The following is a 6,372-nucleotide window of genomic DNA, read 5'->3' as shown; positions in this document are numbered from 1 at the left end:
TCAGATTTTTAGCAGAAATTGTGACCGCGCGGCTTAGGGATTTTTTCAAAAAAAGTTGTTCAGACGTCGAGGGCTAATTCTGTTTCCGATGATAAAAACCCATCTGTTTCAACCGAAAAACACTTCAGGGGATCACGTGCAACAGTTTGCCAACATTTTTGAGTGAATTGCAGAACGTCAGATTTTTAGCAGAAATTGTGACCGCGCGGCTTAGGGATTTTTTTCAAAAAAAGTTGTTCAGACGTCGAGGGCTCATTCTGTTTCCGATGATAAAAACCCATCTGTTTCCACCGAAAAACCTTTCAGGGGATCGTTTGCAACAGTTTGGGACCATTTTTGAGTGAATTGCAGAACGTCAGATTTTTAGCAGAAATTGTGACCGCGCGGCTTAGGGATTTTTTCAAAAAAAGTTGTTCAGACGTCGAGGGCTAATTCTGTTTCCGATGATAAAAACACATCTGTTTCCACCGAAAAACATTTCAGGGGATCACTTGCAACAGTTTGCCAACATTTTTGAGTGAATTGCAGAATGTCAGATTTTTAGCAGAAATTGTGACTGCGCGGCTTAGGGATTTTTTCAAAAAAAGTTGTTCAGACGTCGAGGGCTAATTCTGTTTCCGATGATAAAAACCCATCTGTTTCCACCGAAAAACACTTCAGGGGATCACTTGCAACAGTTTGCCAACATTTTTTAGTGAATTGCAGAACGTCAGATTTTTAGCAGAAATTGTGACCGCGCGGCTTAGGGATTTTTTTCAAAAAAAGTTGTTCAGACGTCGAGGGCTCATTCTGTTTCCGATGATAAAAACCCATCTGTTTCCACCGAAAAACCTTTCAGGGGATCGTTTGCAACAGTTTGGGACCATTTTTGAGTGAATTGCAGAACGTCAGATTTTTAGCAGAAATTGTGACCGCGCGGCTTAGGGATTTTTTCAAAAAAAGTTGTTCAGACTTCGAGGGCTAATTCTGTTTCCGATGATAAAAACCCATCTGTTTCCACCGAAAAACATTTCAGGGGATCATTTGCAACAGTTTGCCAACATTTTTGAGGGAATTGCAGAACGTCAGATTTTTAGCAGAAATTGTGACCGCGCGGCTTAGGGATTTTTTCAAAAAAAGTTGTTCAGACGTCGAGGGCTAATTCTGTTTCCGATGATAAAAACCCATCTGTTTCCACCGAAAAACATTTCAGGCGATCACTTGCAACACTTTGCCAACATTTTTGAGTGAATTGCAGAACGTCAGATTTTTAGCAGAAATTGTGACCGCGCGGCTTAGGGATTTTTTCAAAAAAAGTTGTTCAGACGTCGAGGGCTAATTCTGTTTCCGATGATAAAAACCCATCTGTTTCCACCGAAAAACATTTCAGGGGATCATTTGCGACAGTTTGCCAACGTTTTTGAGGGAATTGCAGAACGTCAGATTTTTAGCAGAAATTGTGACCGCGCGGCTTAGGGATTTTTTCAAAAAAAGTTGTTCAGACGTCGAGGGCTAATTCTGTTTCCGATGATAAAAACCCATCTGTTTCAACCGAAAAACACTTCAGGGGATCACGTGCAACAGTTTGCCAACATTTTTGAGTGAATTGCAGAACGTCAGATTTTTAGCAGAAATTGTGACCGCGCGGCTTAGGGATTTTTTCAAAAAAAGTTGTTCAGACGTCGAGGGCTAATTCTGTTTCCGATGATAAAAAACCATCTGTTTCAACCGAAAAACACTTCAGGGGATCACGTACAACAGTTTGCCAACATTTTTGAGTGAATTGCAGAACGTCAGATTTTTAGCAGAAATTGTGACCGCGCGGCTTAGGGATTTTTTCAAAAAAAGTTGTTCAGACGTCGAGGGCTAATTCTGTTTCCGATGATAAAAACCCATCTGTTTCCACCGAAAAACATTTCAGGGGATCACTTGCAACAGTTTGCCAACATTTTTGAGGGAATTGCAGAACGTCAGATTTTTAGCAGAAATTGTGACCGCGCGGCTTAGGGATTTTTTCAAAAAAAGTTGTTCAGACGTCGAGGGCTAATTCTGTTTCCGATGATAAAAACCCATCTGTTTCCACCGAAAAACATTTCAGGCGATCACTTGCAACACTTTGCCAACATTTTTGAGTGAATTGCAGAACGTCAGATTTTTAGCAGAAATTGTGACCGCGCGGCTTAGGGATTTTTTCAAAAAAAGTTGTTCAGACGTCGAGGGCTAATTCTGTTTCCGATGATAAAAACCCATCTGTTTCCACCGAAAAACATTTCAGGGGATCATTTGCGACAGTTTGCCAACGTTTTTGAGGGAATTGCAGAACGTCAGATTTTTAGCAGAAATTGTGACCGCGCGGCTTAGGGATTTTTTCAAAAAAAGTTGTTCAGACGTCGAGGGCTAATTCTGTTTCCGATGATAAAAACCCATCTGTTTCAACCGAAAAACACTTCAGGGGATCACGTGCAACAGTTTGCCAACATTTTTGAGTGAATTGCAGAACGTCAGATTTTTAGCAGAAATTGTGACCGCGCGGCTTAGGGATTTTTCAAAAAAAGTTGTTCAGACGTCGAGTGCTAATTCTGTTTCCGATGATAAAAACCCATCTGTTTCCACCGAAAAACACTTCAGGGGATCACTTGCAACACTTTGCCAACATTTTTGAGTGAATTGCAGAACGTCAGATTTTTAGCAGAAATTGTGACCGCGCGGCTTAGGGATTTTTTCAAAAAAAGTTGTTCAGACGTCGAGGGCTAATTCTGTTTCCGATGATAAAAAACCATCTGTTTCAACCGAAAAACACTTCAGGGGATCACGTACAACAGTTTGCCAACATTTTTGAGTGAATTGCAGAACGTCAGATTTTTAGCAGAAATTGTGACCGCGCGGCTTAGGGATTTTTTCAAAAAAAGTTGTTCAGACGTCGAGGGCTAATTCTGTTTCCGATGATCAAAACCCATCTGTTTCCACCGAAAAACATTTCAGGGGATCACTTGCAACAGTCTGCCAACATTTTTGAGGGAATTGCAGAACGTCAGATTTTTAGCAGAAATTGTGACCGCGCGGCTTAGGGATTTTTTCAAAAAAAGTTGTTCAGACGTCGAGGGCTAATTCTGTTTCCGATGATAAAAACCCATCTGTTTCCACCGAAAAACATTTCAGGGGATCACTTGCAACACTTTGCCAACATTTTTGAGTGAATTGCAGAACGTCAGATTTTTAGCAGAAATTGTGACTGCGAGGCTTAGGGATTTTTTCAAAAAAAGTTGTTCAGACGTCGAGGGCTAATTCTGTTTCCGATGATAAAAACCCATCTGTTTCCACCGAAAAACACTTCAGGGGATCACGTGCAACAGTTTGCCAACATTTTTGAGTGAATTGCAGAACGTCAGATTTTTAGCAGAAATTGTGACCGCGCGGCTTAGGGATTTTTTCAAAAAAAGTTGTTCAGACGTCGAGGGCTAATTCTGTTTCCGATGATAAAAACCCATCTGTTTCCACCGAAAAACATTTCAGGGGATCACTTGCAACACTTTGCCAACATTTTTGAGGGAATTGCAGAACGTCTGATTTTTAGCAGAAATTGTGACTTAGGGATTTTTCAAAAAAAGTTGTTCAGACGTCGGGGGCTACTTTTGTTTCCGATGATAAAAAGCCAACTGTTTCCACCGAAAAACATTTCAGGGGATCACTTGCAACGGTTTTCCAACATTTTTGAGTGAATTGCAGAACGTCAGATTTTTAGCAGAAATTGTGACCGCGCGGCTTAGGGATTTTTTCAAAAAAAGTTGTTCAGACGTCGAGGGCTAATTCTGTTTCCGATGATAAAAACCCATCTGTTTCCACCGAAAAACCTTTCAGGGGATCGTTTGCAACAGTTTGGCACCATTTTTGAGTGAATTGCAGAACGTCAGATTTTTAGCAGAAATTGTGACCGCGCGGCTTAGAGATTTTTTTCAAAAAAAGTTGTTCAGACGTCGAGGGCTAATTCTGTTTCCGATGATAAAAACCCATTTGTTTCCACCGAAAAACCTTTCAGGGGATCGTTTGCAACAGTTCGGGACCATTTTTGAATGAATTGCAGAACGTCAGATTTTTAGCAGAAATTGTGACCGCGCGGCTTAGGGATTTTTTCAAAAAAAGTTGTTCAGACGTCGAGGGCTAATTCTGTTTCCGATGATAAAAACCCATCTGTTTCCACCGAAAAACATTTCAGGGGATCACTTGCAACATTTTTACAACATTTTTGAGTGAATTGCGGAACGTCAGATTTTTAGCAGAAATTGTGACCGCGCGGCTTAGGGATTTTTTCAAAAAAAGTTGTTCACACGTCGAGGGCTAATTCTGTTTCCGATGATAAAAATCCATCTGTTTCCACCGAAAAACATTTCAGGGGATCACTTACAACATTTTGACAACATTTTTGAGTGAATTGCAGAACGTCAGATTTTTAGCAGAAATTGTGACCGCGCGGCTTAGGGATTTTTTCAAAAAAAGTTGTTCAGACGTCGAAGGCTAATTCTGTTTCCAATGATAAAAACCCATCTGTTTCCACCGAAAAACATTTCAGGGGATCACTTGCAACAGTTTGCCAACATTTTTGAGGGAATTGCAGAACGTCAGATTTTTAGCAGAAATTGTGACCGCGCGGCTTAGGGATTTTTCAAAAAAAGTTGTTCAGACGTCGAGGGCTACTTTTGTTTCCGATGATAAAAACCCAACTGTTTCCACCGAAAAACATTTCAGGGGATCACTTGCAACAGTTCGCCAACATTTTTGAGTGAATTGCAGAACGTCGGATTTTTAGCAGAAATTGTGACCGCGCGGGCTTAGGGATTTTTTCAAAAAAAGTTGTTCAGACGTCGAGGGCTAATTCTGTTTCCGATGATAAAAACCCATCTGTTTCCACCGAAAAACATTTCAGGGGATCACTTGCAACATTTTGACAACATTTTTGAGTGAATTGCAGAACGTCATATTTTTAGCAGAAATTGTGACCGCGCGGCTTAGGGATTTTTTCAAAAAAAGTTGTTCAGACGTCGAGGGCTAATTCTGTTTCCGATGATAAAAACCCATCTGTTTTCACCCAAAAACATTTCAGGGGATCACTTGCAACAGTTTGACAACATTTTTGAGTGAATTGCAGAACGTCAGATTTTTAGCAGAAATTGTGACCGCGCGGCTTAGGGATTTTTTTAAAAAAAGTTGTTCAGACGTCGAGGGCTCATTCTGTTTCCGATGATAAAAACCCATCTGTTTTCACCGAAAAACCTTTCAGGGGATCGTTTGCAACAGTTTGGCACCATTTTTGAGTGAATTGCAGAACGTCAGATTTTTAGCAGAAATTGTGACCGCGCGGCTTAGGGGTTTTATTCAAAAAAAGTTGTTCAGACGTCGAGGGCTAATTATGTTTCCGATGATAAAAACCCATTTGTTTCCACCGAAAAACCTTTCAGGGGATCGTTTGCAACAGGTTGGGACCATTTTTGAATGAATTGCAGAACGTCAGATTTTTAGCAGAAATTGTGACCGCGCGGCTTAGGGATTTTTTCAAAAAAAGTTGTTCAGACGTCGAAGGCTAATTCTGTTTCCGATGATAAAAACCCATCTGTTTCCACCGAAAAACATTTCAGGGGATCATTTGCAACAGTTTGCCAACGTTTTTGAGGGAATTGCAGAACGTCAGATTTTTAGCAGAAATTGTGACCGTGCGGCTTAGGGATTTCTTCAAAAAAAGTTGTTCAGACGTCGAGGGCTAATTCTGTTTCCGATGATAAAAACCCATCTGTTTCCACCGAAAAACATTTCAGGGGATCACTTGCAACACTTTGCCAACATTTTTGAGTGAATTGCAGAACGTCAGATTTTTAGCAGAAATTGTGACCGCGCGGCTTAGGGATTTTTTCAAAAAAAGTTGTTCAGACGTCGAGGGCTAATTCTGTTTCCGATGATAAAAACCCATCTGTTTCCACCGAAAAACATTTCAGGGGATCACTTGCAACAGTTTGCCAACATTTTTGAGGGAATTGCAGAACGTCAGATTTTTAGCAGAAATTGTGACCACGCGGCTTAGGGATTTTTTCAAAAAAAGTTGTTCAGACGTCGAGGGCTAATTCTGTTTCCGATGATAAAAACCCATCTGTTTCAACCGAAAAACACTTCAGGGGATCACGTGCAACAGTTTGCCAACATTTTTGAGTGAATTGCAGAACGTCAGATTTTTAGCAGAAATTGTGACCGCGCGGCTTAGGGATTTTTTCAAAAAAAGTTGTTCAGACGTCGAGGGCTAATTCTGTTTCCGATGATAAAAACCCATCTGGTTCCACCGAAAAACATTTCAGGGGATCACTTGCAACAGTTTGCCAACATTTTTGAGGGAATTGCAGAACGTCAGAT

This window comes from Podarcis bocagei (assembly GCF_964188305.1).
Source record: "Podarcis bocagei genome assembly, contig: HAP1_SCAFFOLD_153, whole genome shotgun sequence".
Classification (NCBI taxonomy): domain Eukaryota; kingdom Metazoa; phylum Chordata; class Lepidosauria; order Squamata; family Lacertidae; genus Podarcis; species Podarcis bocagei.
This window is presented reverse-complemented; position numbering follows the sequence as displayed.